At 47.4% G+C, this 18,102-nt stretch overlaps 1 protein-coding gene across 2 annotated transcripts in view; it reads left to right on the top strand.

Annotated features, from left to right (window-relative positions):
* Positions 1-18,102, top strand: part of LOC149366026 (uncharacterized) — a 287,338-nt gene that overhangs the window by 11,605 nt on the left and 257,631 nt on the right. The window contains exon 1 of one of the 2 annotated variants that reach the window (XM_089547662.1): positions 9,708-9,727. The exons of the other annotated variant lie outside the window; for it this stretch is intronic. The gene's annotated coding sequence lies outside the window, so the exon portion shown is untranslated. Of the gene's footprint in view, positions 1-9,707; positions 9,728-18,102 lie in introns of those variants that run through there. 2 annotated transcript variants of the gene reach the window in all.

Below are 18,102 nucleotides of genomic sequence, written 5' to 3'. Positions count from 1 at the left end.
GCTATTTTTGATAGTGAGGTGCAAATCTCCAAGTAAATGAGGTGCCGCCACCTTTGGGCGCTGTGGCCAAATTGCACGCGGGAACACGTCGGAGATAAGCGGATAAGGAAAACGCCCAGGCTTTCCGCTGGACTTTCTCGGGCCAAAGATGGCGGTCGCTATGACGTCGGTGAAAACTATGAACAGTCTATGCCAAAAGTAACCATACAGACTGGTTACTCTTTATAAAGACGGTAGATGCTGGCTAACGCGTCCTAGCTTTTCTTTTTACGATATGCCCGCTGGTGACGATAATGTGCAGCCTTTGTCAGAAGTTTAGAGCCCACGGGGTTTGCTTCTGGGCGACACTGCTTTGCTCGTAATGCGTCCTCAGAGTCCCAAATCTCCTGAAGGTAAGAAGATTTTTGGCCCTGCTCCCTCCGATGCGTAGGACTTCCATGAGTGCTACAGGAGTGCCACAATAGTGCTTTGAAGCAAACCCCCTGGGCGCTAAACTTTTGACAAAGGCTGTACATATATCATCATCAGCATCATCATCGTCAGCCTGACTACGCCCACTGCAGGGCAAAGGCCTCTCCCATGTCTCTCCAATTAACCCTGTCCTTCGCCAGTTGCGGCCACCGTATCCCCGCAAACTTCTTAATCTCATTCCGCCCACCTAACTTTCTGCCGCCCCCCTACTACGCTTGCCTTCTCTTGGAATCCACTCCGTAACCCTCAAGGGCCAGCGGTTATTTTGTCTTCACATTACGTGCCCTGCCCAAGCCCATTTCTTCCTCTTGATTTCGACTTGGATGTCATTAACCCGCATTTGTTCCCTCGCCCACTCCGCCCGCTTCCGGTTTCTTAACGTTACACCTATCATTGTTTATGGTTTATTGGGGATTAACGTCCCGAAGCGACTTAGGCTATGAGGGACGCCGTAGTGAAGAACTCCGGAAATTTCGACCACCTGGGGTTCTTTAACGTGCCCTGCCGTCGCACAGTACACGTGCCTCTAGCATTTCGCCTCCATCGAAATGCGACCACCGCGGCCGGGATCGAACCCGCGTCTTTGTTTCCATAGCTCGCTGCGTTGTCCTTAACTTAAGCTCAACACTCTTCGTTAGCCTCCGCGTCTCTGCCCCGTAGGGGAGTGCTGGAAAATTCTAAAAAAAAAGATTTTTAAATATTACTAACAGTCTTCGGTGAAACACCCTGTATAAATGCCCTCATTCGCGCAGGCGCACAATAAGCCGCCTCGCGTGCGCGTGCGTGTGCCCGTTCAACTGTCGAGCGTGAGTATAACGTATAATACAAAAGGTGGCACGTTTCTGTCGCCGCGTCCCGTTTCGTGGCCCCGCCATGGGACGCGCGCTAATAGACCTCGCGCCGTGCTGCGACGGGCCGGTGAGCTCAGAGGCCGAGAACGCCGATATATGGCAGAGCCATTGTGTTGGCCGCCGCCCGGAACGCGATTAGCGGGTCCTAGATGGCCGGGAGGTATCTGACGTCATCGCTTGCGTGTATACTGTATGTGTCCTAGTGATCCTTTTTCACGAACTTTTGAATCCGCAGTTAGGTGCAGCCTGGAGACGTGTGCGAAGGTCTGAAGACTGCGTCAAGGGGAAAAAAAAATGGCTGAGGCTTAACTTGGTTAAGCCTGGAGAATGCGAAGCATCATCGTGTCGCGTAATTTGGAGGCGCACAACCACAGCGACGGCGCGAGGTGGGCCCCCGTTTCTCCACTGTCGTGACGTCATCGTGTCACGTGGTGTGACGTCATGTATCACGTGATTTGGAGGCGCACAACGCTCAGCGACGGCGCGAGGTGGGCCCCCGTTTCTCCACTGTCGTGACGTCATCGTGTCACGTGGTGTGACGTCATGTATCACGTGATTTGGAGGCGCACAACCACAGCGACGGCGCGAGGTGGGCCCCCGTTTCTCTACTGTCGTGACGTCATCGTGTCACGTGGTGTGACGTCATGTATCACGTGATTTGGAGGCGCATAACCACGGTGAAGGGCTGAAGTGGTAGCTAAAGTAGTATGCTTCGCATAAAAAAAAGAGCAAAACGCTGAGGCAGCGTACGAGTATCGAGCGTTAGCGATATAGAACGAATATGGCGTCATTAGCAATCTTCGCTACATCCGGTACAAGTTTTCGCCGCGCCGCGGTGGCTCAATGGTTACGGCGCTCGGCTGCTGGCCCGAAATACGCGGGTTCGATCCCGGCCGAGGCGGCCGAATTTCGATGAAGGCGAAATTGTAGATGCCGGTGTACTGTGTGATGTCAGTGCACGTTAAAGAACCCCAGGTGGTCGAAATTTCCGGAGCCCTCCACTACGGCGTCTCTCATAGCCTCAGTCGCTTTGGGACGTTAAACCCCTATAAAACCAAAAACCAAACAAGTTTTTCGTTATATCCGGATATCTTGATACCAGATATCTTGATACCAGCGTATACAGCGCAAGAAGACAAATCGTTTGACACCACCTCGAATGCCCTACGTAACATAGTTTGGCCGTAATGGACGTTTGCAGTTTCAAGAAGTCACGGTTTGGGGAACGAAATGTCGTCGGTGCGCATCCCTGTGACACGCTACGCTTTGATTCGACTAGTAATTTTATGTTCCGTAATGCGCTGAATTGTTTGATGCCACTCCGAACATTCTGCGCCAATTAGGTGGTCCACAGTCTGTGTACCAATGGTACCACCCACTGGTACTACTTCAACGACCTTGTGTTTCATGCTAACTCGACCTTGAGTAATGCGAGCATTAGAACTAAGGCTCTAAAGCGATTGAAGGTCAGTGCGCTGGCGTGGGAATTTACAGCAGTTTCGGAAGGCTCATCAGTCGATCGCACGGCGGCTCGCGAATGTACCAACGTGACCACTCACTGCTCAACTCCAACACTATGAACCTAGCGTAGTAAACACTCGGAACCAAAAAGGACTACACGTGTTGTAGCGGCTATCCTTTTTGGGGAGTAACTGCATCGCCATCACAACTAGTCCCTGAAAGAGCAACCGTTACACCAAGCCAAAACCTGGTAGAATGAGAGTAATTGCACCCCCTGCGACGAGCGGTTAATCCACACGAAGAATAACTGCGACTGACATCCCATCGTAATCGGTCTTCGAGGGAGTAACAGTTGGTCCTTTTTAGGGACTGTTCCTAACGTTAAGCAATTGGCATATTACACCGTGATTAGACCACATGCACTGTTTGGGATCCTCACACAAAGACTAACATTAATGCCCTTGAAAGATACAGCGCAAAGCAGTTCGGTTTATATTTTTTTAAATATCGCACCACTGACTCACCATCTGCTCTGTTGCTTCAACATAATATACAGTCCCTTGAAACTCGGCGTAGAATACTAAGGTTAAGATTTCTCTTCCTATTGAAAAATAACAAACTGTCAATGGCTCCCGATTTGTATCTCCAACCGATAACGTCCAGGTCAACAAGAAACAGGCACACTGAATCGTTAAAACCTTACTTTGCCAGAACTAACATATTCAAATTTTCTTTTTTTTCCCCGCACCATTACCGAGTGGAATCAGTTACCATCATCATCAACAGTTGACATTGATACCATTGAACAGGCCGTTCATTGATTTTTTTTACTTGCCTTGTACTTTGTTTTGTGCTTTTTGTAGTGTGTTTATTGTGCCCCTCCTGCCAGGGCCCTTCACTGGGCCTGCAGTGTGCCCTAAATAAATAAATAATTAAATAAATAATGGTTGTGGCAACGCAGTTACTCCCAAAGGGCTAACCCGTGTGGAACTTGTACTCCTTTTTGGCCATACTCGGTTAGACGTTACCTGCACAGGGCGTACCGTTGCATCTATAGATCCTCTAAGAAACTTGTATTCAGAGAAAATAAAAATCGTCACTAAGGAGATGTTATGTCCGCTTTAAATTTCGTTACTCTAGGGCAGCCTTTGATCAGACAAGGGAAGGGAAAAGAGGGACTCTTATGACAAACATGACAGAAGCCAGCAGTAAACGAAACCGAGGAGCACAGGGGCCGTTCTTTTTTTTTTTTGATCTGTGGTGTCAATAAATGGGAGATTAATAGAGGCAATTATTTAAAACATAATTGATAAGAGAGCAGAATCAATTATTTTTTAAAATAATTACTCCATTAATATTCCTATTATTAATATCCTATGTGTGGTTCACTATATATTGTTTTTCGTTTGCTTGAGTGTGTGCGTGTCGGCCGTTACGTTCCGCGATATGTTAGATGCCATGTTTTGCAACATCCGAAGGTGAGGTTTTGTTGTTTTGTTTTGTGTGATTTGCTATATGTGCATTTTTCCAAGTACCTGTTCCTAGCCATTTTTTCCCCTTTCTCTTATTAATTTGTACCTGTCTTTTTAACTTGTTTGTTTCTGTTTTCAGCCCTTTATGTTTTATGTCGTATATTTGTTAAGTTTGCTTTGATGAACACATACCCCCCCCCCCCTCCCCCTGTACGTAATGCCCGCATGGGCCTTTAGGGTATTAAAATAAATGAGTAAATAAATAAATAAACTCTACCGCTGCCGTGCATGTTTTACTAAAAAATTAGAGGCCTGTACATGTTACACGCCGGCTGCGTTCTATCATATAAACTCCTTTTCCTCTGGTCTCTTGCCTGATGTCAAAGCAGCGAACACAAATAGAAAATCAGTAATCGATCGCTTATCGTGGTTTTTCTCGCTTGCATGCCGTATCGAAAACGAGGTGCATATACATGTGTGTGCGCAGCGCCATTTCTAAACCCACGCATGCGGCAGCGCGCAGGCGTTCGTCCTCGCTCTCCAAGCCGCGAGGTGTTGCGCGACACAAGGTTGTCCGTACTCTGCCCACTGATTCTTTAGGTGCACTGTACTCTCCGCCTGTGGGCGTGCTCTACTGAGCTTGAAGGGCTGGATCATGATAATACGCGAATCCAGAGGTGGACGATTATCAAGCAACACTTTGGGAGGATTTGGTTCTCTGGAAAGTATGGACATGACTCATTTACTCCTTGGTTGCTATATAAGCCTTTGTTACAACAGGACCTTTTTTTCACCGGTACAAGTGTTTAACGAAATCCCTCAATAGGAAAGTATACAACAGCTGTATCTTACCGGTACTCACCTATGGGGCAGAAACATGGAGGCTAACAAAGAGGGTTCAGCTAGGTTCAGGACAACGCAGCGAGCTATGGAAAGAAAAATGATAGGTGTAACGTTAACAGACCGGAAGTGGGCAGAATGGGTGAGGGAACAAACGCGGGTTTTTGACATCCTAGTCGAAATCGAGAGGAAGAAATGGGCTTGGGCAGGGCATGTAATGCGAAGGCAAGATAACCGCTGGTCCTTAAGGCTAACGGAGTGAATTCCAAGAGAAGGCAGGCGTAGCAGCGGGCGGCAGAAAGTTAGGTGGGCGGATGAGATTAAGAAGTTTGCGGGTATAGGGTGGCCGCAACTGGTGAAGCACAGGGCTAATTGGAGAGACATGGGAGAGGCCCTTGCCCTGCAGTGGGCGCAGTCAGGCTGATGATGATGACAAGTGTTCCTTTTTTTTTTCTACCGTTGCCTGAAATTGGATCAGAATAACTTTTACCATCGAGGCGGCTGACTACGACGTTTCGCTTAAATGGTAGAATTTGTTCTGGTGAAAACATTCTCTTTGCATCCTTGCAAAAAAAGTCCCCATATGTTCACCGGCAGATCGTGGCTTGATGTGCAAGTATCTACCAGGAGGGGGTTCAGACACACGGTCCGCGGTCCTGCCGTTGGCGTTGTTGATCACCGTTAGCACACTACATGATGACACTCTGCACGCTCAGAGACCAAATCATGTTGCCCGTAGCGTCCATCGTAAAGCCTAATAGTCGCGTGTAGCCGTTCTCAGTGCCGTTCTCTGGCGAAATAATTTTTGTGCTTTTATAGCGACAAATATGACTCCTGTTTTATACTGACGCGACAGCGCTGCCACCGTGGCTGCTGGGCAGTTTTCTCATTATCCGGTAGGCAAGTTGTGATGCCGCCTCAAGGTCACGTGACAAAGGTGTCCCACCTGCCTCCTAGATTGCTCTCTGGGCACCACCTGAAAGATCCATGCTAGCGATTTTTCGCTCACAACGCCGACATCGGATGTTCTGGTCAACCGGGTTGTTTAATGATTGGTCGCTCGGGAAGAGTAATCTGTGTCGCACAGGGCCCACCGCTGGGAGCACCTACCATCGCAGGGCAGTGGCGCATCGCTTAACCGCTGCACCACTGCGCCAGGAGAGATGTGTGAGTACTGCCATGGATATATGAATGTAGAGAATGATCTTCTGCATATATGAGAATGAACTCATTATGCCATCGCGTCGTGCCCTTAAGGCGGAGATTATGTGTCCCCTCTAATTTCCATAACTGTTTTTTCTACCTTCTGTGGTCTTTCCCAGGGTTTCAGTAAGAGCGCACATGCCACCTTAGCAGCTTCGGCTTCCATCCAAGTCGTCCTCACATTTCAGAGATTTGTATGCATGGTGCTCAGCATCGAGCACGGATGGAATTTCCTGTATGAAACGGGCGTGTGGCGTTTTCCTTAACCTATGCTGTGTGTTCTAAAAATAAAAATACCAAATGCAAATCGCGTGCCGCGTAATTTCGCAAACAAAAGAAAGAGCTATTTTGTTACCGTTTATTCCGCTGCGATTCTTTTCGTTTTTTTTTTTTTGACCGTTTCCTGTGCCGTCTCCGCGCCTCCTTTGCGGTCGCGAATTTAAAGGTAAAAAAACAAGATCGGTACAGTACGAGTATACCGGTTCAGGCGACTGCGGTGACGTCAGCAGCACACTAAAGGAACAAGACCATTCAGTTCCCCCTCTTCCATCTGGCACTCCTACCGTTCGAAGGGATTTGATTCCACAATCAGTTCGAAATCCAGGAGGGGGGGGGGGGGGGGGGGGGGGGGGGGGGGGGGGGGGGGGCGCTGACAGAGTGTACGAATATTGATCTCTCTTTCAGCTGGCAAAGTCGAGTCGTTCACGGAACGCGTTTCACGCAGCAATAGTTAGTTTCGGTAACGTTTAGGTAGTCTTTCCTATGGTTTGGTTTGGTTTATGGGGTTTAACGTCCCAAAGCGACTGAGGCTATGAGGGACGCCGTAGTGGAGGGCTCCGGGAATTTCGACCACCTGGGGTTCTTTAACGTGCACTGACATCGCACAGCACACGGGCCTCTAGAATTTCTCCTCCAAAGAAATTCAACCGCCGCGGCCGGGATCGAACCCGCGTCTTTCGGGTCAGCAGCCGAGCACCATAACCACTGAGCCTCCGCGGCGGCTAGTCTTTCCTATCCGTCGTCCTTCTGTTCCAAGCACGAAGACGGTTGTTGCACTGCTCGGACGGAGCCTCAAGATTTACAGATGCATTCTTATTCCACTGTTAATGCCTGTACTACACGGAACTCGGTGTTAGCCGTAATTACGCTTTAGTGCGCAACTGTCTCGAACACAGGTCCCGTTTTGTTTTCATCCTTCTTTATTTTCTGCCGTTCCGAGGTTAATTGGTGCGCAAACGGCGCATATGGTACGCGACGGAAATTGCGCAGGCGCGCTATGCGCTTTCGTGCGCGGCTGATCTGAATACAAGCCAGCGCGTTTCTTTCGCCCCTTTTTCGTCCGCTTTCTCCACCGGCATATATTCTTACCCTGTGAGCTTTAGCGCGATGGAAACGAGCTCGTTCCATGCAGGACACACGCTTTGTACGCGTGTACGCCTTTCTTTCCTGCTTTCTTTCGTTGTTTTCTCTTTCGTTTATCTTTCTTTCTTTCTTTCTTCTTTCTTTCTTTCTTTCTTTCTTTCTTTCTTTCTTTCTTTCTTCTTTCTTCTTTCTTTCTTTCTTCTTCTTTCTTCTTTCTTCTTTCTTTCTTTCTTTCTATCTTTGGCTATTTCTTTTTCATTATTATTTCCTTTCTTTCTTTCTTTCTTCTTTCTTTCTTTCTTTCTTTCTTTCTTTCTTTCTTTCTCTTCTCTTTCTCTCTTTCTTTCTTTCTTTCTTTCTTCCTTTCCTTCTGTCTTTCTTCCTTTCTTTTTTCTTTCTTTTCTTACTTTCCTTTCTTTCCTTCCTTCCTTCCTTCTTTCTTTCTTTCTTTCTTTCTTTCTATTATTCCTCATTTCTTTCTTTCTCTTTTTCTTCCTTTCTTTGGCTATTTCTTTTTGCACTCCTCTTTCCTTTCTTTCTTTCTTTCTTTCTTTCTTTCTTTCCTTCTGTCTTTCTTTCACACTCCTCCCTTCGTGTACGCAAATCCTCAAACGCTCGCTCTCCATTCTTCGTCTTCTCCGCCAAGGAGGCACCACCTCGAATGGCTCGCGTGCAGGTTTGTCCTCTTTTACACTTGTTTTCTTTTCGTTGCTGCCGTACTCGCGGTGACGTCACCGCTAATCGACGGCCGGCAGCTTTATGATATTCCGACCAAGCCTGCCTGCCTGCCTGTCCGCGTGCAACTCGGCGCACCGTCGCCGTCCGATGTCCTTGAAGCTGCCCTGCTCTCTATATGCTCTGCCCCGCTCCGAAATGCGAGTCTCGTCGCACTGCTCCGCTCCTTATCCCTTTTGGCGTCTTTTGTCTCTCTCTCTCTTTTATTCCTGTAGCCAATTCTTTTTTCTTTTCTTTCTTCTTCATCTCTCACTCTCTTTCAGCCTCTCTTTCTCTCAGACTTCGTCGTCGTCGCCGTTTTCAAGGCGCATTTTCTTTTTCCCTCTTCCCTCTCTGCGTGCAGCCGTGATTCTTTAGTCGCCAAAGCGGCGGCGGCGGTCCGCCACCTAAGAGAGAGCGAAGAAAAGAAAAAAAAAAGAAAGAGGGAACAGTGAAAGACATAAACCTTGCCGGGGCGTAAAAAGAGATCGACCCAGATTGGGGGATCGCCCCAGGGTGTTTCTGGCGTTCTCCGCGCCTGAGCTGGGCCGATCTTTCTCTCCCCCCCCCCCCCCCCCCCCCCCCCCCTCTTCCACCGCCACCTCCGCCGGACTTGGGTTCCCTGTCTGGTATTTTGCTCTGGCAATTGCCGTCGAATCTCGCCTGTTACGTGACTTAGTCAGCCGGCCCTACCGCTTGACCGCTTGGCGCGGTCGGCTGGCACTCGGACCAGATGCGGAGTAGTGTAGGAGGTGTATCTATTATCTACGTCTCGTTTCTTTAAATAGCATTTTTCTTTAAAACATTGAGCTTTTGCGTGCCAGATGCTGCACCCGCGGGATTTGAGGCACGCCGTATAGGGGAGAGGGCGGTGTATTAATTTTTACCCGCTGCGGTTCGTTGGCGCCCTCTTTAAAAGAATACGCGGATGTTTTGCACAGGGAGAATCGGTGAAGTTTTTCGTTGCAGCAGCTTGGTTTGTGTTTGTATTGTAGCAATCGATGCAGTTCGGTCTAATTGCAGTCTAAATATAATCTAAATCTTTAAATAAAGTTTTCTGAGCGCATCGCAGCGAGCTGTGGAAAGAAGGCTGGTGGAAGAGGGCAGTATTGATCAGAGAACAAACTTGTGTTACTGATATCCTTCCGGAAATCTAGAGTAGGAAATGGATCACGGCAGGGCGCGCGTACTATGGAGAAGACAGAACTGATAAGTAATCAGCGCTTGTTCAGATAAAAGAGAGCATTCCAAGGAACTTAGTGGGGCTGGCAGAGAATCGGGTTCTGAGGTGAGGTCGGTGAATTTGCTGGGAAAGAGTTGCCGCGCCTGGAGTAAGGACAGTGATGATTGGAGGTGAGTAAGAGGATGGCTTTTACTAGCAGGGGGCGCAAACCGGCTAATAGTGATGGCGCATAGTTGTAGCAGAAAACTAGTGACGTCATCATACGGGGATCACGTAATCGGCCTCTTCTTACCAATGGGAGGTTGCTGCGCTCGCGACCTGGAGAATAAGAATGGGTTGACTGTGTGTCGTTTGACCCATCCTTGTAGTCGGGTGGCCTGAAAGGGGGGAGGCGAGTTTTAGACAAAGGGAGGGCGGTGGGGTGTGGTATACAGTATAGCTATCGCTGTCAGCTTTTTTTTCTTATATTGTGAAAGCAATACTAGTTGCACTTTCAGCCCGTCGCGTAGCGAGGCCATATTAGCATATTGGATTGGATTGGATTGAAATGGATTGTATTGGATTGGATTGTATAACCGATGCATCACCACAAGTCTATCCACAAGCACCACCACCAGCTACACTACCAGCTGAACCATGGCGTAGCTACGGATATTGCTTTCGCAATTACCGGGCTTAACCAAGCTAAGCCAGAGCCATTTTTTTTTTCAGCGGAAAGCACGAAAGATCTTTGAGGTCTTTCTTAGGGGTATGCGAATGTTCGATACCTGTCGGATTGGATAGGGAATCGAATATCCTGTTATTCGATACGCTTAACGAACCAAGTAATGCAATTTTCAGAATTAATCGAAAGGAATCGCATGTTTTCCAGTTTTCGAGTAATTGCCACGAAGTGTGAATAAAAGGCTCGACGCTGTTTTCTTATGCGAATGTTTAGAAAAAGAAAAGAGAGGGGGCCCCCTATGATGCCGCACTGTATACTGCCGCGATTGCTATGCGCGGGAACGCATGGTCTCTAAGATTGGGCGATATGCGGCGGGGCTCAGACAGGTTTAGCAGACACTGTCTTGATTCCCGATATCAGAATCCATGACTCACACGTAGCTTTCGCCTCTGTCGCCTGCTGAGATTTGGCGCTAAACTTAGTTCTGGTTTGGTTTGGTTTATTTGGGTTTAACGTCCCAAAGCAACTCAGGCTATGAGGGACGCCGTAGTGAAGGGCTCTGGAAATTTCGACCACCTGGGGATCTTTAACGTCCACTGACATCGTACAGTACACGGGCCTCTAGAATTTCGCCTTCATCGAAATTCAGCCGCCGCTGCCGGGATCGAACCCGCGTCTTTCGGGTCAGCAGCCGAGCGCCGTAACCACTGAGCCACCGCGGCGGGGCTAAACTTAGTTCTCTGTCGTCACCAGAGTGTCATGTCAGCGATTTTTAAACTCCGGCTAAATTCTCTGTTTTTCATTAAAGGGTTTCTCTTTATCTTTGTGGGGTCTCCATAAGCGAAATGCAATAGACGATATGCGAAATTGCTTGGCGGTCTGGCAACACCGCGCCCACAACTTCCGGTTTCCATCTTGGCGCGGTCGAGCTCGTCGAGCTGGTGCATCGTTTGCTATGCGTACTTTCTTCTTGCGAGTGGAATTTCAACAGGCAAGCTTCAGCTGCAGCGTTGTTTTCACAGCTGATCTTCGACCAAATGTAGGTGCTTTCAATAAGCGCCAGCTTACTCCTACCGCATCCTCAGCTTCGTTTGAAGTCTGGCGCTGATGATCGCAATAATCCGCACTCGAAAATGGGTTGGAAAGTCGAACCGTGACCGTGTGCTGCTGTCGTTTTAATGCTCGCATTAAAGCACCAGTTCAAGCATCACGCATTATCATGGCTATTTTATTCCCAGGTGGACGCGAATTCATCTGGTAGGGTAGCGAGCGGTTATTTTGCGGTGAGTGCGCACGTGTGTTGACAAACTTCTGTGACAGTGCGAACTTTCGTTCTCGCCGACGCCAGGAGCTTCGTGCATTGCAGTATAATCACACAAGACCCTCGACCAGCTGCGTAATTCGATTACTTTACTGCAATGTGCAATGCGCATCCGCGGTTTTCAACGTCACCGTTTCAGAGGCCGGCGTCGGTTGATTTTCGCCACAATTCGTTGAAACCGCGTCCTGCTTAAGACGCAGTCAGTCGACATTAACAAGAGGAAAGTAAGCATGCACATATAATTCAAAATATTGTAAGCAAAGACGCAGCTTTTTTTTTTTTTTTTTTTTTCAGAGCCACCGTGGTGGCTTGATTAGAGAAAGATGTTACAGCTGTAGGTGCATGCACGGACTCGATACGCTGGTCAAGCTGTGTGTGCAGGGGCGAAATTACTTCCGAAACTTAATTAGCTTACTCCCAAACTTGGACAAATGGCTTTGTTGCGAAGCAAGCTGTTGGAGCTTGCCACAACGATAATAAAATCTGATGGCCTGAAGCGTTTTCAGAACACTGTTGCACGTACTTTCTAGCTTAGACATGCGTCCCTCCTTCATAATAAAGTAGCTATATTATTCGCTTCTTTTTTTTTAGATTTTCGTCGCCGCAGATATCGAAGGTATAAGAATCCTCAAGAAATAAACCATTCGCACCTCAGTTTTTATACGTAGGGTGTATTGCTTCACAAAGACTCCTTAACGCGTATAACATATGCGTATATGGTCCAGAGAGTTTGCTCGCCCTTCTAAAACTAATTGATCACGGGAAAAACTTAACTGAACACGTAGCAAACTAAGCAGTAATCGGCATATGGTTCTTCGAGTGAACTTATTTCGCCACGGCACAAGCGATTGGCCCGCTCAAAAAAATTACCTTCTCTATTACGTTGTTCAAGTATGCGTCTATATATATTCGCGCCCGACCGGAGAGTTGATATATGCACGAAATCGGCTTCTAATTTTGATCAGAGACAACAAAGGCTGTGGTCCTTATCTTAATTAGAGACAACAAAGGCTGTGGTCCTTATCTTAATTTAAACGCAAATCACCTCGAGAGATTTGTCAAAAATCAGCGCAGAAAGCGAAAGCTGCGCACTGATCCGCGTGCTGACACATGATACCTCGCATGGCGTTTTGTGTTACTAAAACGTTGGGACGGAGTAAAAAAATAGAAAAGTGAAAAGCTTGAACGCACCTAGTTCTGGCACGCATCGTAGTGTTTTTTCACAGTGGAGAGGGTAGCGCAACACTGCATCGGCATTTTACTTTTCAAACGAAGCGCAGCCGTTTTAACCCAACGCTGGGCAGCGGTTTCGTTTTCTGTACCGTGCCAACATGGAGGACTTAGTTCTCGGAGCGCCGAGAGATGGCGCTGCGCATTTCGCATATCGTCTATTCCTCGTCCGTATGACGTGTTGGTCGTGGAAGTAATATACTACTGGCTTCGTGGAGACCGAGATCAGCGTTGCGTCTATTGCAGCTATGGTTATAACTCGAGCCACAAGTTATAGCGTCGTATCGTAGCGCCGCCGCTAATGCGCTTAGCGATATCGCAGTGTCGCACGATCATTCATTTTATACGAATATCCGCGAAGTACCGAATATTCGTTAAAGAACGTTCGATTCGTATTCCGAGTCGTATTCAATTCGCCTCTGTCAGTTATCGATTTGCATTCGTTTCCGTTTTTTTTTCTACACACTAGTCACATTCGATTCGGATGCGGAAAAAATTGTAATTAATAATCTTCCCGCCGGCCGATTCAAACTCGGGTCGCTTTCAGAGAAAAGGACGGGTTACCACAGTTTTGAAGTCAGTAGTAATTTAGCGTAGCCTCTGTGATCAGCGCACAAAAAACGGTGTCGATGCACGCAATTTAGTTGCGAAACTGGCCGGTAGAGGCGACACCTGCATTTTATTATTCGTTCTTTTCTATCTTATAAAAGCTCCGTTTTCGGTGAAAGTCGTCTTTTTCTGATTGGAGCGCAGTACACTATAAACACGAATGCACCTATATGCATAGAGTTTCTTACTATTACCTAGAGGGAAAGCTGGCGGCGCTGCACTTCAGCCACCATGGACGCTCAAAGCATCATGGGGCGGTGAGCTACTTGTTGCGGAACAGTCGTAGTTTTTCGGGAACACGGAGTGGCACTACTAAGATGTTTCATTCCGAAAACGCTGTTCGTGTGTGCGCAGACGACTTTCGCGCGAACGCAGTGTGCAAAACCCATAGTAGTGAAAACGCGACGACACACGACGCCAATAAAAGGTTTCACTTTTCTGAAATGCCATTAAAAACCTCTTATAGTGTTTAAGCAACAACATTTTTTTGAACACATATTTACTTTTAAAAGTGCGCCTGTTAATTACGAAATATTAGTTCTTATAGTGTTCTTTACTTGGCCAATAGGAGAGCGAGTCGTCTCTTATTTTGGGCAAACTTTGCACTTAAATGCTTTTCTGCTCGTTTGTTGCAATCATTAGACAAAATATTGAATGTTAGGACGTTTGTAGTTATCAAACAGCTTTATTTTTCTATTATTTTTTGGCCAAAAGTTGTAGTTCTGCAGTCGGTAGCTCACCGCCCCATGATGCTTTGAGCGCCCATGGTGGCTGAAGTGGTCTCTAGGGGGTCGCCATGCAAACTCCCATAGACGGGCTGCCAGCTTTCCCTCTAGGTAATAGTAAGAAACTCTATGCCTATATGGGAGTAAACAGGGGATAAGGTGTCCTCTAGCGCACTCCCATTTCTGAAAGGGGTGTTACACCCTTTTTACTGCTTTCTGTTTAGAGTGTACCCTATCGATAGATTCCAGCTTCTGTTTGTCCTCAGCGTTCTTTTAAGAATTTTTTTTTTTTTTGCTGAAATCGTGGAAAAGAAATGTACTCGGAAGTGTTGATTGTTGGGAGAGTTGGTGATCTATAATTGGTGATCCATAATTGGTGATCCGTAGTTGGTGATCCATAGCGCTCGTGTCGTTCTGTGTTCCTCCTTTTGTCCTGCCCTGTTAACGCGCTTCTCTATTATTATAGACGCGGAAATGACACGTGCAATGCGCGATTATGCTTGCTCTTGCAATAAGCTGAGTGAATAATGTTTTCTCGCAAAGGACTTGACTTAATCGGCTGATGAAGAAGGAGAGATTAAGAAGAGGACGCAGAAGCAGACGATAACGACGAGATACAGACAGACGAACAAAAACTATATTTCGCAAGAGAAATCGAGCCACGCAGCCCCTCCCTGGATCTCCGCACGGCGATGATGTCACAGACGCAGTTGCGAAGGGCTTCAAGTTTGCGACTTTTTTTCGTTTTCTTTTACCTGCTTTCAAGCTTATCTGGGGTGGATACCTGCCAACGTCAGTCACAGATAGGTGCTATCAGTGACTTAAGTGCTCAAGACGTGAGAGCGCTCTCAAGAAACGTATCGCTGCAGCAGCGGTATATGCATATTGTTTTATCGTTGCGTCCATTCCTGCAAGAAGGGGTGGTCATCCAAGAATGCTTCCCGGAACGGTGTTCCAATCTTTCATCTCGATACGCGAAACAATGCTCGGGCAGCCCGCAGCAGCGAGCTACTGGTGAAACCCAAAAAGAAATGCAGGTTGCCGGCGTCAGCTTGTGGACTCATCGCGCTGACTGCTTCTCGTATACCAATCCTGAAAGCAGACTCTTCCAGACGAGCACCCCTTGGCGCGAAAAGTGGACTCGTCCTTCGCGGGCTACTAGACTCTGGTGACGCAGCGACGCGATGCATTCGAGGCCCTTTTTACCCTTTTAATACTCCTCTCAGAAAATGTAAAAAAAAAGACAGCATAAACGAAAGTGAGAAAGAGAGGGAAAGAGCCCGGACCAGCAACGCTTTGCCAGGCTTAACGCCAATTCGAGATAAATGAAAAGGAGGTAAATGCCACAAAGAAAAAAATTCAAAGGGAAAATCAGTGCTGTGAAAAACAAAAACAAAACTCAAAAGAAGAGCAAACAAAAAGCGCATCACAGTCGAAGTCACAGGCACAGGCAGACAAACAAAGCACATCCTGCAGTCCGCGAAAGAAAAAAAAAAGAGAAAACTGAAGTTGCAGTATAGTCATGGTTTCAGTGACAATCAAGACAAAGCGCAAAGTGTCGGACACGACGAAAATCAGGGAAATAAAATCATAATCAAAACAAAAGAAGACTAACACAAACTCAAGGTCACACTCAAGGTCATGGTCACGCAGTCAAAGCTCAGTATACAGGCCATTACTAAAGAACCCATGCCCAACAAAGGAGCACGGAGCCCTCCTCTGTGTAGAACTTGGTGAAGGGAAATGAGAGGAGAGATAGAAATCAACATGAATATTTAGAAAGTGTGTTACTTATGAGGTGAATCATTTTAAGGAGAAGAGCACAAGCAGCAGGGTCTCGGAGAAAGGAAGAGTAAGCAGATGGTGTAGTGTCTGGTGAGCAAAGAAATTTTAAACGAGAGACTAAAGGAGCAGTAAAGGAACAATCGGCCGCCGCGGTGGCTCAGTGGTTATGGTGCTCGGCTGCTGACCCGAAAGACGCGGGTTCGATCCCGGCAGCGGAGGTTGAATTTCTTTGGAGGAGAAATTCTAGAGGCCCGTGTGCTGTGCGATGCCAGTGCACGTTTAAGAGCCCCAGGTGGTCGAAATTTCCGGAGCCCTCCGCTACGGCGTCTCTCATAACCTTAGTCGCTTTGGGACGTTAAACCCCATAAACCAACCAAAGGAACAATCATGGAAGTAATGACGTAGGTCTTCACATGACATTCCACAGGAACAAGTTGAGGATTGAGAGAGGCCAAATTATTTAAAATAGAAAGAAAATGTACCATGCCCCAGTAAGTAAAGTAGTAAGAGGATTCCTGGGTAGACAGATGGGGGAATATTAAGTGTATCGGGGATCCAATTGAATAATGATGTGCAGCCATTGTTCTCGCGCCAACAAGTGCGCCGTAACAGAAGTGGAGAACGATGTAAACTGGAGGTAAACTGCCATATTGCCCGGCACTACCAACAGCTTGATCAGCTGACTCGTTACCGAAAATTCCGGAATGACCCCGGATATGAAATAAAAGCAACGGGCCGAGAGAAGACAAACGATTGAGATCTTTCTTAATGGAAATGATTGTCGGGCTGTAAGACATAACTGAATTCAGGGCAGGAAGCAGAGATAGAGAATCAGTATAAAAATGAGCAGGCGTAGAGGGAGGGTTATGCATGACATAAGCAATGGTAGAATGAAAGGCTACAAGCTCAGAGGCATAGGCACTAGAGGGTGGTTCTAAAGAGAGACGATGAACGTATGAAATATTTTGTGTTGAGCTAAGAACAACAAAATCGCACCAGCTGTGCGATGAGTGAAATACCCATCAGTGCAAATATGCAGTACACGTTGACGAGAAAAGAATAGGGCTTCCTGAGAACTAAGCTGAACAAAAGAAAAATTCGAATTTCAATGAGGGATGATCGAAGCAGGGATTCAATTCGACCGAGCGGTGGTGTGGCTTCCACGCCCCAGTGTAGTGCGCGCCGGTGGGTTTCAGTGGCGATTGCTACACGTCGCTGGCTGTTCGCCAAGCCGTCCTTGATCCGCTCGGGGTAACTTAAGCGGCTCATTTGGAAAACCGTGAAACGCTAATTGAAATCGTTGCCGGGCTGCGTCATGCCGCACTTTGGGGGAGTTTTATCTTTCTGTGGAGCACGTGAGCTTGACATATATTCTCGGGGTACTAAGGTGGGTTGTTTCGCCATACGTAGAGGTAAGAAAGGCGCGGGAGTACAAGCACCGTGACCACACTGCAAGCGCACACCGTAACAGCCTTTGTTTTCTTCGGAACTTATACAATGCAAACAGGTAGACTCGAACACATAAGATGCTGTGAATGGTCTAAGTGGTGTAAAGTTGAAGGTAATGTACTGAGGTAAGAAGTTCGGTTGGTTGGTGCACACTTCCTAACGCGAACACAGCGCCGTTACGCGCAGTCAGTTATTCTCCTTTGTTTGCTACACATTTCGTGGGGATGTGGGGCCAAACCGAACAATTTGCAGACGGAAAACAGGTGTTTTTGAGCGCTGGGAGGCGCTTCTGACCAGCGGTAACGTGGAGGACCCACGGGCCCTCATTCAACAGGTCCGCAGGGCAGTTCAAGCCAGTGGAGCCCTGGAATGAGAACCTCACCCATAAGCTCGCACAACTCGCCTTCTATTTAATGAAAATTTTCCTCCTCCTCTAAGCCTGCAGTTCTGCTTTTCCGCGGTAGAAGTAAGCGATAAAGGTAGGAAAAAATGGCTGTGGCTTAGCTTGGTTAAGCCCGGTAATTGCGAAAGCAATATCCGTACCTACGCCATGGTTCAGCTGGTAGTGTAGCTGGTGGTGGTGCTTGTGGTTAGACTTGTGGTGATGCATCGGTTATGCAATCCAATCCAATCAAATACAATTCAATTCAATCCAAACCAATCCAATATGCTAATATGGTAGCTACCGGCCTCGCTACGCGACGGGCTGAAAGTGCAACTAGTATTGCTTTCGCAATAAAATGACTTGCTTTATTTGTTGTT

Source organism: Amblyomma mixtum, chromosome 1, assembly GCF_055824585.1.
Source record: "Amblyomma mixtum isolate Tamu chromosome 1, ASM5582458v1, whole genome shotgun sequence".
In the NCBI taxonomy this organism is placed as follows: domain Eukaryota; kingdom Metazoa; phylum Arthropoda; class Arachnida; order Ixodida; family Ixodidae; genus Amblyomma; species Amblyomma mixtum.
Note: the sequence above shows the minus strand (reverse complement) of the source record. Positions and strands in the feature narration are given on the sequence as shown.